General features: G+C 34.1%; 1 pseudogene; it reads right to left on the bottom strand.

Annotated features, from left to right (window-relative positions):
* Positions 1–2,234: 2,234 nt before the first annotated feature.
* Positions 2,235–18,182, bottom strand: part of LOC113352789 — a 33,107-nt pseudogene continuing 17,159 nt past the window's right edge.

The raw sequence follows: 18,182 nt of genomic DNA, 5'->3' as shown, positions 1-18,182 counted from the left end.
GCTATCAGTGTGCTGCATTTGTGATGTGCACTTCTTGTGATGATCTGCAAAAAGAAACACTATTCGAATTCAAGGGTATATAGTATAAACAAAAGATTATTTCCTTTTAACTGAAATTATCTTTTGATCTAAGTATTAAACCAATATTGCTAGATCCATATGCATGCGCAATGGATGACTAAAAAGTGCATGGATGAAATCAATAAATTAAATGAATTCGTTGAACAAAAAGTAAACGTTATAAATGATCTTTTTGGGTATATGAAACAAAGTTCAGAGGCCTCCTCTTGTCGTTCCTTGTTTCAATTCATGTAAATGTTTGTAGATAATACGACTATTCATATTCACTTCGTTATGTTGGGAAAGTATACTTCCTCGATTGAATTAGTTAATCTCACGAAAATAAAACATACAAATTTCTATTCTGTAAAGTTTGACTACAACATGGTAGGGCTATACCTGATGAATGACAGATACACAATGTAGTCTACATACCTGATGAAGATACTGAAAACTATAGAGCTTGAGACGTGGGTATTCCAAATGGACTCCTTGGAAAGGGGAGATGGTCACAGAAATGCAATAAGTTCCTGAGATGGAATTCCAAAATTTTCCTAAGGAACTTTTTTGGAATACATAACACAGAAGCATTCAATCAAAAATGGGATAAACATTTTCAAAGAGAGAATAGTTTCATGCGTCCAATTAATAAGTAACGGGCATAATGTGAAATGTTGCATTGGACTAAGTACATACCACGATCAAGTATCAAAAATAACATTACTAACAACATAGAGTTCATGGTAGTACAAAACTAATTTAGGGGTTTTTCTTTGGATTCTAAACCGTATATTGCGTCTCGCTTCTCTCTTCTCGGGTAAATCGTATGAGAAGTTCTCTCTTCTCTGGTAAACCGTATGAGAAGGAATCGGATCATCAAAATTGTTGTTCCCTAAACGGGTAAACCTCAAACGTTCACGGAAAAGGTTAGAAATTTCGTGGAGTCTAAGTTTTGTGGATTCTATCAATTGTTAATGGTAACACTGGTAAGTAAGTACGTTTATACCTGAATATTGATTGTATTTTTCCTTGATGTTAACACTCTGACTAAAGAAATTCCTGCACACGCAGATGTGAAAAATGTATTACTTTATTAACATATTTTTTATGTAGCCTAATTCATGACATAATAAAAATGTTTATGAGATTCCTAAAGCTGGTTTATCTTCTTTTTCTTCATATAATAAGGTAATTGTGCAATGAGAAAATATAAAAATTTGAAAATTATATATAGATAACAAAAAATCTGATATTAACTCAAGAATGTTAAATTAGAAATAAGAAAAAGGGTGAAGGTGAAACAAATTCATGACATTATATTCAACAAACACGTAAGGACAATCCTAGCTAATGGTAAATGTAATTATAAATGTGGATGTTTCTCAACAAAACAATAATATTAACTGAAAAATCCAAACTAATACGCATCAAAAGTGATAAAGATTGAAAATGCTAATAAAAATATCTCCGAGAGTTAAGTGATAACCTTACATCAGCAGTGGTAATTAGCGGTCCGAAAAGGTGGAGCAAAAAAGATAAGGACTTTAATACGATGTTTCCGAACTCCATAAAGACGGAACTATCCCAGCCTTTATCAAACCATCATGGTGATTAGTTGTCATTGTTTGTCCATATATTTGAAACCCTAGGTGTTCCTCCAAATCAATTCAGAATTTCAATTCCTATGCGATTATTTCGCTATGGTCAGCTCAGATTGCATAAAACCCAGAAAAAATAAATACGCAGTAAACTGAATTCCTAGAATTATATACTACACAAAAAATAATGTCAACAAATATATAGGAATCATATCGAGTAAAAGAAGATGCCTTATGAAGTGAACAACAGAATACCTCAATTGAGGCCCCTTGAGTATTGATTTGCAATTTCTTACAAACAAAGATTATCTCTAATCTACATTCGGACTGCAGATTAAAAATACAAAACCAAACAAAGATTTAAAACTGAAATTGTATAAAATTAAAAATAAAGTCAAAAACTAAGACATGTTAAACATTATTTCCTACAGGGCAAGAGAAATTATCGCTGAAATAGAGAGCCTATATCCTAAACCTGATTCAATGGGTAAACAAAAGACCATAAAATATAGGTTTAGGCGTCCTGATTCAATGACTATTGAATTGTCAGAATCTGTCGTCTGTTAAAAACAAAGTTTATCCCTCATCCACATTCGGATCAAACTGCAATTTAAAAACACAAACGAAACCAAGATTTAAAATTAAAATTGTATTAAAAAAAAGATGTCAAACAGGATTAAATATGAAACATGATTTCGTAGAAGGCTAAATAATTTGTTTACCCATGATATGACACCGACATACTGCTGCAAAGGTTTCTCCTTCTCTGCCACAAAATCATTACCTAAGATTACATTAACATATCACAAAACAAAATCAACATCATATAGAAATTGCAGCAAAAACCCTAGCTTGAAATAATAAAAAACACCCACCTTTGACTGTGATATGTGTTACGGGAAAAAAGCTCAATCGCTATAACCTAGTATCAGCTCCACGATAAAATATAATAATCATAAAATCAACAAAACAATTTATAATCAGTACTAACCAACCGAACCCAAATCAGAAAAATAAAAAGGAAACCCCATATGAATAAATAGATTTTAGAACTTCAGGTCAGTTATGAAGGTTGGGAATGATAACAAATTATGATTCTACTTTGTAATCGGATTGATGAAAGGGAGGGAGAAAATAAGAGAAACAGAGAAGAATAAAAGAGGACGAATAAATTAAAGGATTTACCTACTCTGCTGGTGTTGTTCGAACATTAGGGCTTGGAAACAGAGAAGAAACACTGAAATAAGCATAGAAAGAATATCAGAACGTAATTTAAAAGAGATGATGATTATCATGTAAAAAAAAGAAGAAGAATAGAGAAATGGAGTTGAAGAAAGAGATGATATATAATTATGATGTAATCCTTGTGTGTTACTGTAATCAAAATCCGTGCAACCCGTGCCTCATAATCATCAAGAAAACTCCCATAAATATTTTTTATAAAAAATACTTAATTTTTTTATCGCTAAATATGTCATAAGATAGAGTTGTTTCTTGAATTAGATTTTACCGGAATGATAAGTACCTATGTTGATTTTGAAGTTTTAGATTTGTTTCTCAAAATACAAACGTACACTATTATTAAATAGCATAAATTGGAGTGATATAGTTTTTCCGAAAATACTTTATCTTTTGTCTCTAAATTAGGCATAAGATAGATTTTTTTCTCCAATTAGATTTTTTTAATTCTCGATAAAATTATGGAATACATACCTAAAATATATGAAGCAAATTTCACGGTTAAGATTCTAAAAATATAACGTAAACGTGGAATCAATTTGGAGCATCGGATCAAATCAGTTTGATTAAAAATTTACGGTCACGAAATGTAAAGGGGCTAACTTGTTTTAAAACCAATCAGGAGCGAGGGATCCGTTGACCGACCAACGGGAGAGGAGGTTAGCGCAATTCTCGGCGTGGAGTGAGAGATGTGGTTGGGTGTTTATGTTGTTGATTTGTATCAAATACTAACCCATCTAAAGCATGACATTGTACAATATATGCATGTAAGTTTTATCAATTTAATCCATGTGTTCAGCTCAAGAATCACGCACTACTTAAAAAGAGCCTATGTGCTTTAAAACTAGATATTGTATTGGAAAATAAAATCTAGACTAGAGCATTGATTGATAGTGAATGGACTTTAAGCTTTACGCATGCCAAACTAGTTCACATGCCCCAACTAGGGTCTGATCATACTCCCATCATGTCATCCTTGTATAATACCTATATTACCACGGGGAAAAACTAGAAATTTTTTGAACATTGCTGCAAGATAATAATGGTTAAATGAAATATCAAATGCTTGGAAGTCTAACCGTACTGGGTCTGCTACTTATGTTCTTACCTATAAGTTGTCTAACAATAGACATATATTATCTATCTGGAGCAAGAAAAACTTTTGGTCTCATCAAACCTAGAATTAATGATCTCCAACAACAATTAACTCACCTGCAAGCCACAAACTCACAAGGATCTAATACTTCTAAGTTTTTGAGGATTGAGAAGGAAATTGATTCTGTAAATGAAGTCCAATCAAGTTCTAATAGGCAAAAATCGAGAGATTATTTTTATAATGATATAGATAGAAACTTAAAATATTTCCATATTAGAGCAAACAGATAAGGTCAAGAAATAAGATCGATTGATTCTCTCCAATCTACAGATGGAACATGGTGTCAAGAAAGGATTCTATGGAAGACCTCCTTGTTGATCACTTTAAGAAAATTAGCTCAACATCAAATCCAGCAGACAGTTTTCATTTTCTCCAACATGTACCAACAATTATTTCTGATCAAGAAAATGGAGATATGACCTCCATACCTTCAGAAGAGGAAATTTATAGTGCTTTAATGTGAATGGAACCATGGGCATCCCCTGGTCCTGATAGATTCATACATGGCTTTCATCAAAAACAATGACTACTGGTTAAAGAAGATGTATCCAAGATGGTAAAGTTTTTCTTCAATTATGGTTATCTCCTCAAGAAGTTTAACAACACTAGAGTTACTTTAATACCAAAATCATCTACAACTCATAAACCTGAAGATTACAGGCCTATTGCATTATGCAATACTGTGTACAAAACGATCTCTCTAAGATTATTGCTTTAAGACCGAAAAGCATATGACCAACATCATTTCTCCTATGCAGTCAGCCTGTGTTCCTGGTTGGATGATCTTTGAGAATATTTGTTTAATTTAAGAAATAGTAAAAGCAACAAAGAAAAGGGTGGAAGGACATGTCATCTAGCTCTAAAAATGGATATGTCAAAAGCATTTGACAGATTGGAATGTGGGATTTTCTCATTGAGGTTCTAAAGAAGTTTGGGTTTAGTGATAAGCTGTGTCATCTAATACATCAATGGATCAGCACAACTCAAATTGAAATCATGATAAACGGATTTCCTTATAAATATTTCATACCCACTAGGGAATTAGGAAAGGAGATCCTCTTCCTCCTTATCTATTCATCTTGGCAATGGAAGATTTTTCAAGACAACTATACCAATTATGAGTCTACAAACCAGTTAACATGTATGAAGATTTTAAGATCAGCAACAAAAATTAATCATCTCATGTCTGCAGATGATTGTCTTCTTTTATGCAAGGCATGTCAAGTTTAAAATAACAAGATGCTTCAAGTCATTGACGATTTCAGTGTTTTCTCATGTCACCTCATCAATTTCCATAAATCAACAGTTTATTTCTCAAATAATATGAGCCCATCGTCTTGCCAGAATATCATTGGTATTCTTCAAGTTAGACAACTTGACATCAAAGATGAAAAATACCTAAGTCTACCTTTCTTTGTGGGCAGAAAAAAAAAAATCCCTTTTATTCTCATGTACACAAGATGGTTTCTAGGTTACCAAGATGGAGAAAGAAAAACATGTATAAGTCTGCAAGATATGTAATGATACGGAATATTATAAATGACATCCCAGTCCATCATATGACATCCTTCAAGTCAAAGAATTAAACTCAGCTCAACAAAAATGTTGGAGAAACAAGAAAACTTATAAGGGCAAACATTTTATCTCATAGAGTGGTGTTAATATACCCAAAGAGGAAGGAGGTTTAGGTTTTGGAGATATAGAGTTGTTCAACAAAGGTATTTTAGCCAAATCTACTTGGAAATTATGCACTGATAATACTTCAATTTGTTTAAAGTTACTGCAAGCAAAATATTACTCAAATGGAAAGGTATTCAATCTTCAGAAGAAAAAAAAAATTCAACTTGGTCCTGGAGAAGCATCAACAGTGATTTTGACTTCATCGAAAGATGCAGTTGCTGGAGTTTCGGAAATAGTCAAAAGATTTTAATATAGAAACAAAAATGGATAGCTCAACTAGATGGTCCTCCAATGCCCAAAGATGGAATCACTAACCATTTTAACTATGTCCATGTCCATCAACGTTTTTCTCAGAATGCAGGAGGTTCGGATTATAATCTGATCTTCAACCCGTTTGATTCAGATACACCAAGACTCATCCTTAGCTTATCTATTCATCTACATCATGAGGAAAGAATAATTTGGACGCTTGAAAATAATGGTTTCTTCTCAGTCAAGTCTACATACCGGAATGTTTGAAGAAAAAAACATCAATAACCCAGTAGATCAACAAATGATATCTATATTCAAAAGACTTTGGAGATTGCCGCTTGTGCCAAGAATTAATCAATTCGCGTGAAAATGTGTGAAGAACATTCTCCCTACTAGAGATAAGTTAAATCATGTCATCCATTCTAGAGATTTCAACTGTCCTTTTTGTTCTCAATGTGATGAAACGTCTTCTCACTGCATTCTAGAGTGTGATATAGCTAGAAGAGTTTGGTTTGTCTATTTGGGAATGGTATGAGCTTGCAGGATTGGATTTACGGCTTGTTGGAAAGACTTCTTGCAAATCATATTCAAGAAAATGTTGTTTGTAAAATGATCATTGTGGCTTGGTGTATATGGACCGAAATATGTGACAAGGTCTTCAAATGCAACAACATAACCCCACACAAAATTATATATTGTTGCAAGAAATAGATATCTGAGTTTGAAATCAAGCCTCAACCTTCTCGAATTTTATCTCATGTGCATTCACGTATTAAACTTCATTGGTGCCCCCCACAGAGATAAACTTATAAAATTAACTATGGTGGTTCTTTTTTTGCATACAAATAACACTGGAGGTATTGGTTTAATATTCGTGATATTGCAGGTACCCACATGGGTTCAGTGCATCGACCAAATGTTCCAAAGAGGTCCAGATCAAGCTGAATGTAGAGGAATATGAGAGGCACGTAAATGGGCTAAGGAATTGAATCTGTAAAGGGTGGAGTTTGAGATGGACTCAAAAATAATTGTTGATGTAGTGAAAAAAGTCTCTTCAACATTGACTGGAGAATTCACAATTTAATTTTAGACATAAAATCTCTATTTAGTGAGTTGTATTTTGGAAATGTAACTATACTCCAAAAGAGAAAAATAAGGTTGTCGATATCCGGTCAAAATCTGCTAGAACTGATAGACTATGTGAAGTGTGGTTGTCGTTCCTCCTAGTAATACTCTAGCTCGGTTGCAGGAGGACAAAAACTTTGTAAACACTTCTCTTTAATAAATCAATCATCTCAGTTTTATTTAATTTTTTTTTAAAAAAAAAAAAACTAGATTTCTGCATGTGCTACACAACAAACATTTTATCTCTTTTAACTTCGCATACAATTAAAAAACAGAACTGCCAAATTTCATTGGAATAACATGTCGAGTGATATTTTTTGTGACTCGTTTCCTCAGTGTATAATTTTAGTGAATGAAAATTATCGTGTTTGTTATTTTGACTTTATACTTGTTATCCTAAAAAAAATTCGATGTCATTATTTTAGTAAAAATGATAAAAGAGACAACCACTTGTTTGCCATTGGCATACGACCACGTGACATGATTTCAACTTTTCATTCTCGACTCTTCATTTCAGTATCAATTCACATGTAGTGAAGACTATTTACTTTGATTATAGGCGATTAGGGTATCTCATTTTGTATGATCATGCGCTCTATTACAAATTTCTATTCTGTAAAGTTTGACTACAACATGGTAGGGATATACCTGATGAATGAGAGCTACACAATGTAGTCTACATACTATTGTTGTTTTGAAAGTGGTGGTAAAAGTTCGTTGCTCGGACTTGTAAAGATTTAAAAATAAAAATATATACACAATATTTGTCACAATGGGCGAGAGTACTGGGACTAAAGATTCGGCTATTTTTCATTTTCAAGTGGTTCAGAATTTAATTCTAGGAGATTATAGTTCAAAACAAAACAAATATTAACTCTAGTTTATTAAAAAAAAAATATTATATAAACTGTGTGCAGGGAAGGACGACGATTACTATATCGTCTCGGCCCCTCGGGTTCGTACATGACATAGGAGTCGTGGCCCGAGTCGACTTCAACGGTTCATCCCCCGTCTGGTACGGGAGGTAAGTTCATCGAAACACTCGCGAATCTCCTGTAAGCGAGTTACTGTATTCCTTAAGGTGATTCATTGATTGAGGACGAATTTGGACTGTTTTAAATTCCTAGTAAAGGGAAAGGCCTGGCCAATACAAGATAAGGGTTCGGATTTTATCACCGTTCCCTTCTTGCCCGCCTTAGGAAAACGAAACCTAACGCGAACCCGAGCTTAAAATTTGGAATAGAACGAGACCTATAGGGTAACGAGCTTAATAGGAAACTCGTTCGAAAAATATTGGTTGCTCTTTAAGCACACTCCAAAGTTCATGATGGTTTCTGTGAGTTGAATGCGTGACTGCGCCGCCTTGTGATAGCGGTGAGGCCTTGGGTATCAAAGCTCCATTGAGCTTCCCTCGCCTCAATTCAACTTACTTTGACTCGGATTGATTCCAGAGGGGTTTGCTCAAATTGCAACGAATTCCATTTCGAAAGATAGAAGATGGTCTAGAAACAATCTAAGTGGAGCCATCATGCTTTTTGTTTGCTAGAAATCTTTAGGTTTGTTTTGGTGGAGTCGAGTCGGCCTTGTTTGTGATTGTATAGAATCCCTCTGTAGTTTATATTTCTTCGGTGATGAATCCTTTTGAGGAGACGCCACCTGCGATGACGTTGCGAGAATATATGTCTAGAAATTCTCGTTATCAAGAGACGTCTTCGGAAATGACTCTTGGTGAATATATGCGTGGGCAGCGATATATGGATACTCCAACTTTTATTAAGGAATCACATCTAATGATCTATGAGAAATATTATAAACATAGACCATGTAGTTTGGAACAAATATTGAGAATTCTTATATTTCGAAAATTGTATCATGATGATGAGGATAGTGATGATGAAGAATCTGAAATATGTAGGCTGAGTAATCAGGAATTTGTTTCTCCAATTGAGCCTTATAATGATAATGTTATTTCTAGTTCAAATCCAAATAATTTTAATAATTATTCACCTATTCAAAAGGACGAGGATTTGACTAGAGATACCACAGTTTTAGACGAGGATTACGAAGCCGATAATGGTCTAGAGGAACGAGTTTATTCTGAGAATATTGTTTTAGAGTCTAGCGATTTAGAAACATTAGTCTTAGACGAAGAACATGAACTCGTAGAGATTTTAAACATGAGTAAAGATGCACCACCTGATAATAACTTAGAAGAATCAATTGACCATTTTCAAGAATCTAATGATCCAGAAATTAGGGAGATTGTGACTAGTCTAGCTAGAGACACTGAAAACTCTAAGTTTGGGGGTGATTATCACCTTCCTAGTGCCTTACCTTTAACTCTTATAAAGGTCCCTCACTTGGGACTTGACATATGTGCCTCAACCATTTTACAAGATTACCTTCATACTCGTTTTCCCGAACCTAATGATGTCCAGGAAGAAGTTCAGTCGTTAGAAACCCATCCTCTGGTTGATGTGGTTTGCCCAGGCTATGATCCCCATATTGACTTTGTTTTCCCACCAAATAGTTTTCTTCCAACTGTGGGAACGTTTATATTCCAAATGTGTCGAATATTAAGTTGTGAGACTAAACCTAAATGCCTTAGGAAATTAGAATCGATACATTTTCTTAAGAATGACCACTATTCTCACTGTGGTCAATTTTGTAAGTCATATCTGATTGACTTAGAGGATCCGCAATTATTTAGGTTATTACTTTGTGATTCCAAGTTCTTATTTGAGTTTTTCCAGACTCTAGGACCTAATAATTTGGATCCAACCTATGAAGAAACGCAACCAATGAAAATATTCTATTTAGACCCTTTCATAGAACCTGAACCTGAACCACAATTAGCGATAGTTATCAGGAAACTAGGTAAGGGCATGCTAGTGTTGTTCATTTCGTTGGTTCACTGTAGTTTCCTTTTTTCAGCTCTTTTTGGTTTTAAAGACCCACAGTTATTCCGGCTATGTTATACGGTTCGAGTTGACTAAACCTTTCCTACGTCTGGCTGAAGACTTTAAACTTAGCACTTCTTGGGAGGTAACCCAATCTCATGCAACACGGTAATATCTTTCCTTAACTCTTTCGCTTCAAATGGTAACAGTTTCTCCTTGTTCATGCTTTTAGTTTCATCTTTAGAACATTGAGGACAATGTTAGATTTAAGTTTGGGGGTATAGGAGAAACTTTTTAGTTGCAATAAATAAACTCCAGAGCCTAGAAATTTACGCCTATTAAGGATAGCACTAACCAATCCAAGTGGATGGAAACATTTTTGTTTTAGGAGCTGAGGAACCAATCTGACTAGATGGAAACATCTATAGAGTCTATTCATAAAAGCACAGAGCTCAGGTGTTAAAAATAACATGATAGTTTCGCCATATCTCGTCGAGTCCTTTTCACTTTCTATTTTTAGTTTTCTTTTGTTTCAAGTGATTTGGTGGGGCACACGATTCAAGTTATTACCTTTGCTAGGGTGAAATAGAGTGACTGAGTTACCCAAAAAAAAAAAAGGAAAAAAAAAAAAAAGACCGGACCAGTTAGACCAATCAGAATAAGTATTAACAATAGCAGATTCAGTAACAATAGCACCTCTTCTGAGTCGTGGGTCGTAGGTGTGGGTCTTAGAGATTCAGTAACAATAGCACCTCTTCTAAGTCGTTTAATTTGGACGCCTTTTGTGGGTCGCAGAATCCTATTTAATACTATTTACTTATCTTTCTCTTCATTGTAAAACACTTTTGAGCATCAATGAAATTCTTTGAGAGGTTTTCCAACATGATGAGCTAAACCCAACACTGGGACGACGGAGGAGGCCGTGTTTCATCCATGTGGTAATTTAAATTAATTCTTTATTTACTTTTTGCACCAATTTTAATTGAAATAAGATTTTAAATTAATTACTCGTGATTTCATTTGATGGAGTATGCTTAATCCTAGGGATTTTTGATATGCCATGCTTAAGAAATACAACTAATATTTTATAAAATCTATCTTGGCAATAAACTAGAGTTAATATTTGTTTTTTTTTGAACTGTAATCGCCTAGAATTAAATTCTGAACCACTTGAAAATGAAAAATGGCCTCCTTCGTCGTCCCAGTGTTGGGTTTAGCTCATCATGTTGGAAAACCTCTCAAAGAATTTCATTGATGCTCAAAAGTGTTTTACAATGAAGAGAAAGATAAGTAAATAGTATTAAACAGGATTCTGCGACCCACCAAAGGCGTCCAAAATAAACGACAAGAAGAGGTGCTATTGTTACTGAATCTCTAAGACCCACACCTACGACCCACGCCGGAGAGTCTCTTTCACTGTTGATAAACGACTGCTGCTGCGAGTCCGTTCTTCGTGTTTTTCGTGTTCATCAGCAGCAGCAGAAACCGAGTTTGGGAAAACTCGAATTTCTTCTTCTCTGGACCTCCTTTCCACCCCAAACTCTCGACAGCCTATCTACTAAACCCAAGGGGCCCTTTTATACCCTACAGGTGCGTTTAATCTCGCCATAACTCGAGATAATCTTCATTATTGCCGCTGTCCAAAAATAGGGAATAATTGCCAAAAATAGAAGATTCTTATGTACTCTTTCTTCCTGCACACTCCCAATTGCCTTCTCCACGCCTCAGAACTCGTCCAATGCTATTAGAACTCCTCCATGCACACAAGAACTTCAATTTTGCTCGTGTTACAATACACGTGCTCTGTTTTGGGTGTGTGAATCATCACGCGTTTTCCAGCCAATTACGATCAAACCCACTTCCCAAAATGTGTTCCTTAACCTATATCACATCTCTCTATCAAATTTCAGCCATTGAATCGACCTACAACTCCTTCATTTTCTCGATCGAAATCTCTCCAGAACTGTGAACATTTTCCCGCCAATTTTCAGAATTTGAATTTTGAAGAAGGGTGTCCCCCTATCCAGTTCTGGGGTGCCAATAACAGATGCCTTGGGGGTGACCTGGGGGTGCCCCTTAGTAATTAGGTTACTCCTTATCCAAACTTGGGAGTCCGAATAACACGTGTCCTCCGGGTGCCAAAATCAACTTATCGAGCCGAATTTTCCAAAAATATTTATTTCCAAAAAATACCTACAAATACATAAAATAACAAAATTAGTACAAAATCGAGTGCCAACAATATATAGTATTGAGATCAAATTAGACACAAAAATGTGTCTATCACATACCTGATGACGATACTGAAAACTATAGAGCTTGAGACGTGAGTATTCCGAATGGAATCCTTGGAAAGGTGAACTGGTCAGAGAAATGCAATAAGTTCCTGAGATGGCATTCCAAAATTTTCCTAAGGAACTTTTTTGGAATACATAGCACAGAAGCATTCAATCAAAAATGGGATAAAATTTTTCAAAGAGAGAATAGTTCCATGCATCCAATTAATAAGTAACGGGCATAATGTGAAATGTTGCATTGGACTAAGTACATACCACGATCAAGTATCAAAAATAACATTACTAACAACATAGAGTTCATGGTAGTACAAAACTAATTAGGGATTTTCCTTTGAATTCTAAACCGTATATTGCGTCTCGCTTCTCTCTTCTCGGGTAAACCGTATGATAAGTTCTCTCTTCTCGGGTAAACCATATGAGAAGGAATCAGATCATCAAAATTGTTGTTCCCTAAACGGGTAAACCTCAAACGTTCACGGAAAAGGTTAGAAATTTCGTGGAGTCTAAGTTTTGTGGATTCTATCAATTGTTAATGGTAGCACTGGTAAGTAAGTACGTTCATACCTGAATACTGGTTGTATTGTTTCCTTGATGTTAACGCTCTGACTAAAGAAATTCCTGCACACGGAGATGTGAAAAATGCATTACTTTATTAACATATTTTTTATGTAGCCTAATTCATGACATAATAAAAATATTTATGAGATTCCTAAAGCTACAGTTTATCTTTTTTTTCATCATATAATAAGGTAATTGTGCAATGAGAAAATATAAAAATTTAAAAATTATATATAGATAACAAAAAATATGATATTAACTCAAGAATGTTAAATTGGAAATAAGAAAAAGGGTGAAGGTGAAACAAATTCATAACATTATATTCAACAAACATGTAAAGACAATCCTAGCTAATGGTAATTGTAATTATAAATGTGGATGCATATTTCTCAACAAAACAATAATATTAATTGACAAATCCAAACTAATACGGAGCAAAAGTGATAAAAATTGAAAATGCTAATAAAGAAATCTCCAAAAGTTAAGTGATAACCTTACATCAGCAGTGGTAATTAGCGGTCCGAAAAGGTGGAGCAAAAAAGATAAGGCTTTAATACGATGTTTCCGAACTCCATAAAGACGGAACTATCCCAGCCTTTATCAAACCATCATGGTGATTAATTGTCATTGTTTGTCCATATATTTGAAACCCTAGGTGTTCCTCCAAATCAATTCAGAATTTCAATTCCTATGAGATTATTTCGCTATGGTCAGCTCAGATTGCATAAAACCCAGAAAAATAAATACGCAGTAAACTGAAAACCTAGAATTAAATACTACACGAAAAATAATATCAACAAATATGTAGGAATCATATGAGTAAAAGAAGATTCCTTATGAAGTGAACAACAGAATACCTCAACTGAGCCCCCTTGAGTATTGATTTGCCATTTCTTACAAACAAAGATTAGCTCTAATCTACATTCGGACTGCAGATTAAAAATACAAAACCAAACCAAGATTTAAAACTGAAATTATATAAAATTAAAAATAAAGTCAAAAACTAGGACATATTAAACATTATTTCATACAGGGCAAAAGAAATTATCGCTGAAATGGAGAGCCTATATCCTAAACCTGATTCAATGGGTAAACAAAAGACCATAAAATATCGTTTTAGGTGTCCTGATTCAATGACTATTGAATTGTCAGAATCTGTCGTCTGTTAAAAACAAAATTTATCCCTCATCCACATTCGGATCAAACTGCAATTTAAAAACACAAACGAAACCAAGATTTAAAACTAAAATTGTATTAAAAAAAAAGATGTCAAACAGGATTAAATATGAAACATGATTTCATAGAAGGCTAAATAATTTGTTTACCCATGATATGACACCGACAGACTGCTGCAAAGGTTTATCCTACTCTCCCACAAAATCATTACCTAAGATTACATTAACATATCACAAAACAAAATCAACATCATATAGAAATTGCAGCAAAAATCCTAGCTTGAAATAATAAAAAACACCTACCTTTGACTGTGATATGTGTTACGGGAGAAAACCTTAATCACTTTAACCTAGTATCAGCTCCACGATAAAATATAATAATCATCAAATCAACAAAACAAATTATAATCAGTACTAACCAACCGAACCCAAATCAGAAAAATAAAAAGGAAACCCTAAACGAATAAATAGAATTTAGAACTTCAGGTCAGTTATGAAGGTTGGGAATGATAACAAATTATGATTCTACTTTGTAATCGGATTGATGAAAGGGAGGGAGAAAATAAGGGAAACAGAGAAAAAGAAAAGAGGACGAATAAATTAAAGGATTTACCTACTCTGCTGGTGTTGTTCGAAAATTAGGGCTTGGAAACAGAGAATAAACACTGAAATAAGCATAGAAAGAATATCAGAACGTAATTTAAAAGAGATGTTGATTATCATGTAAAAGAAAAAGAAGCAGAAGAGATGATATATAATTATGATGTAATCCTTGTGTGTTACTGTAATCAAAATCCGTGGAACCCGTGGCTCGTAATCATCAAGAAAACTCCCATAAATATTTTTTTCTAAAAATATTTAATTTTTTTATCTCTAAATTTGTCATAAGATAGAGTTGTTTTTTGAATTAGATTTTACCGGAATGGTAAGTACCTATGTTGATTTTGGAGTTTTATATTTGTTTCTCAAAATCCAAACGTACGCTATTATTGAATAGCATAAATTGAAATAATATAGTTTTTTCGAAAATACTTTATCTTTTGTCGCTAAATTAGGAATAAGATAGATTTTTTTCTCCAATTAGATTTTTTTCTCGATAAAATTATGGAATACATACCTAAAATATATGAAGCAAATTTCACAGTTAAGATTCTAAAAATATAACGTAAATGCAGAATCAATTTGGAGCATCGGATCAAATCAGTTTGATTAAAAATTAACGGTCACGAAATGTAAAGGGGTTAACTTGTTTTTAAACCAATCAGGAGGAGGGTTCTGTTGACCGACCAATGGGAGAGGAGGTTAGCGCAAGTCTCAGCCTGGAGTGGGAGATGTGGTCGGGGGTTTAGGTTGTTGACTTGTATCAAATACTAACCCGTCTAAAGTAAGACATTGTACAATATATGCATGTAATTTAATCCGTGTGTTCAGCTCAAGAATCACACACTACTTAAAAAGAGCTTATGTGCTTTAGAAAAACTAGATTTATGGTATTGGAAAATAAATATATGGACTAGAGCATTGATTGATAGTGAATGGACTTTAAGCTTTCCGCATGCCAAACTAGTTCACCTGCCCCAACTAGGGTCTGATCATACTCCCATCATGTCATCCTTGTATAATACCTATATTACCACGGGGAGAAACTAGAAATTTTTTGAACATTGCTGCAAGATAATAATGGTTAAATGAAATATCAAATGCTTGGAAGTCTAACCGTACGGGGTCTGCTAAGTATGTTCTTACTTATAAGTTGTCTAACACTAGACATATATTATCTATCTAGAGCAAGAAAAACTTTTGGCCACATCAAACCTAGAATTAATGATCTCCAACAACAATTAACTCACCTGCAAGCCACAAACTCACAAGGATCTAATACTTCTGAGGTTTTGAGGATTGAGAAGGAAATTGATTCTCTAAATGAAGTCCAAGCAAGTTTTAATAGGCAAAAATCGATAGCTTATTTTTATAATGATATAGATAGAAACTTAAAATATTTCCATATTAGAGCAAACCAGAGAAGGTCAAGAAATAAGATCAATTGATTCTCTCCAATCTACAGATGGAACATGGTGTCAAGACAGAGATTCTATGGATGACCTCCTTGTTGATCACTTTAAGAAAATTAGCTCAACATCAAATCCAGCAGACAGTTTTCATTTTCTCCAACATGTACCAACAATTATTTCTGATCAAGAAAATAGAGAGATGACCTCCATACATTCAGAAGCGGAAATTTATAGTGCTTTAATGTGCATGGAACCATGGACATCCCCTGGTCCTGATAGATTCCTACATGGCTTTCATCAAAAACAATGACAACTGGTTAAAGAAGATGTATGCAAGATGGTAAAGTTTTTCTTCAACTATGGTTATCTCCTCAAGAAGATTAACAACATCAGAGTTACTTTAATGCCAAAATCATCTACAACTCATAAACCTGAAGATTACAGGCCTATTGCATTATGCAATACTGTGTGCAAACCGATCTCTCTAAGATTATTGCTTTAAGACTGAAAAGCATATGACCAACATCATTTCCTCAATGCAGTCAGCCTATGTTCCTGGTTGGATGATCTTTGAGAATATTTGTTTAATTTAAGATATAGTAAAAGCCAAGAAGAAAAAGGGTGGAAGGACAAGTCATCTAGCTCTAAAAATGAATATGTCAAAAGCATTTGACAGATTGGAATGTGGGATTTTCTCATTGAGGTTCTAAAGAAGTTTTGGTTTAGTGATAAGTTGTGTCATCTAATACATCAATGTATCAGCACAACTCAAATTGAAATCATGATAAACGGATCTCCTTATAAATATTTCATACCCACTAAGGGAATTAGCAAAGGATATCCTCTTCCTCCTTATCTATTTATCTTGGAAATGGAAGATTTTTCAAGAAAACTATACCACTATGAGTATACAAACTAGTTAACATGTATGAAGATTTTAAGATCAGCACCAAAAATTAATCATCTCATGTCTGCAGATGATTGTCTTCTTTTCTGCAATGCATTTCAAGTTAAAAATAACAAGATGTTTCAAGTCATTGAGGATTTCAGTTTTTTCTCATGTCACCTCATCAATTTCCATAAATCAAAAGTTTATTTCTCAAATAATATGAGCCTATCGTCTTTCCAGAATATCATTGGTATTCTTCGAGTTAGACAACTTGACATCAAAAATGAAAAATACCTAAGTTTACCTTTATTTGTGGGAAGAAAAAAAAAACCTTTTTATTCTCATGTACACAAGATGGTTTCTAGGTTACCAAGATGGAGAAGCAAAAACATGTATGAGTCTGCAAGATCTGTAATGATCAGATTCAAGAAAATGTTGTTTGTAAAATGATCATTGTGGCATGGTTATATAGGACCGAAATATGTGACAAGGTCTTCAAATGCAACAACATAACCCCACACAAAATTATATATTGTTGCAAGAAATAGATATCTGAGTTTGAAAGCAAACCTCCACCTTTTCGAATTTTATCTCATGTGCATTCACTTTTTAACCTTCATTGGTGCCCCCCACCGAGAGGAACTTATAAAATTAACTATGATGGTTATTGTTTTGCATACAAATAACACTGGAGGTATTGGTTTAATGATTCGTGATTTTGCAGGTACCCACAAGGGTTCAAAGTGCATCTACCAAACGTTCCAAAGAGGTCCAGATCAAGCTGAATGTAGAGGAATATAAGAGGCACGTCAATGGGCTAAGAAATTGAATCTGGAAAGGGTGGAGTTTGAGATGGACTCAAAAATAATTGTTGATGTAGTGAAAAAGTCTCTTCAACATTGACCGGAGAATTCGAAATTTAATTTTAGCCATAAAATCTCTATTTAGTGAGTTGTATTTTGGAAATGTAACTATACCCCAAAAGAGAAAAATAAGATTGCAGATATTCTGTCAAATATGCTAGAATTTATAGACTATGTGAAGTGTGGTTGTCGTTCCTCCCAGTAATACTCTAGCTCGGTTGCAAGAGGAAAAAAACTTTGTAAATACTTCTCTTTAATAAATCAATCATCTTAGTTTTATTTTATTACTTTAAAAAAGAAACTAAATTTGTGCATGTGCCACGCAACAAACATTTTATCTCTTTTAACTTCGCATACAATTAAAAAACAGAACGGCCA

The sequence above is a fragment of the Papaver somniferum genome, chromosome 2, assembly GCF_003573695.1.
Source record: "Papaver somniferum cultivar HN1 chromosome 2, ASM357369v1, whole genome shotgun sequence".
NCBI classification, from domain to species: domain Eukaryota; kingdom Viridiplantae; phylum Streptophyta; class Magnoliopsida; order Ranunculales; family Papaveraceae; genus Papaver; species Papaver somniferum.
Note: the sequence above shows the minus strand (reverse complement) of the source record. Positions and strands in the feature narration are given on the sequence as shown.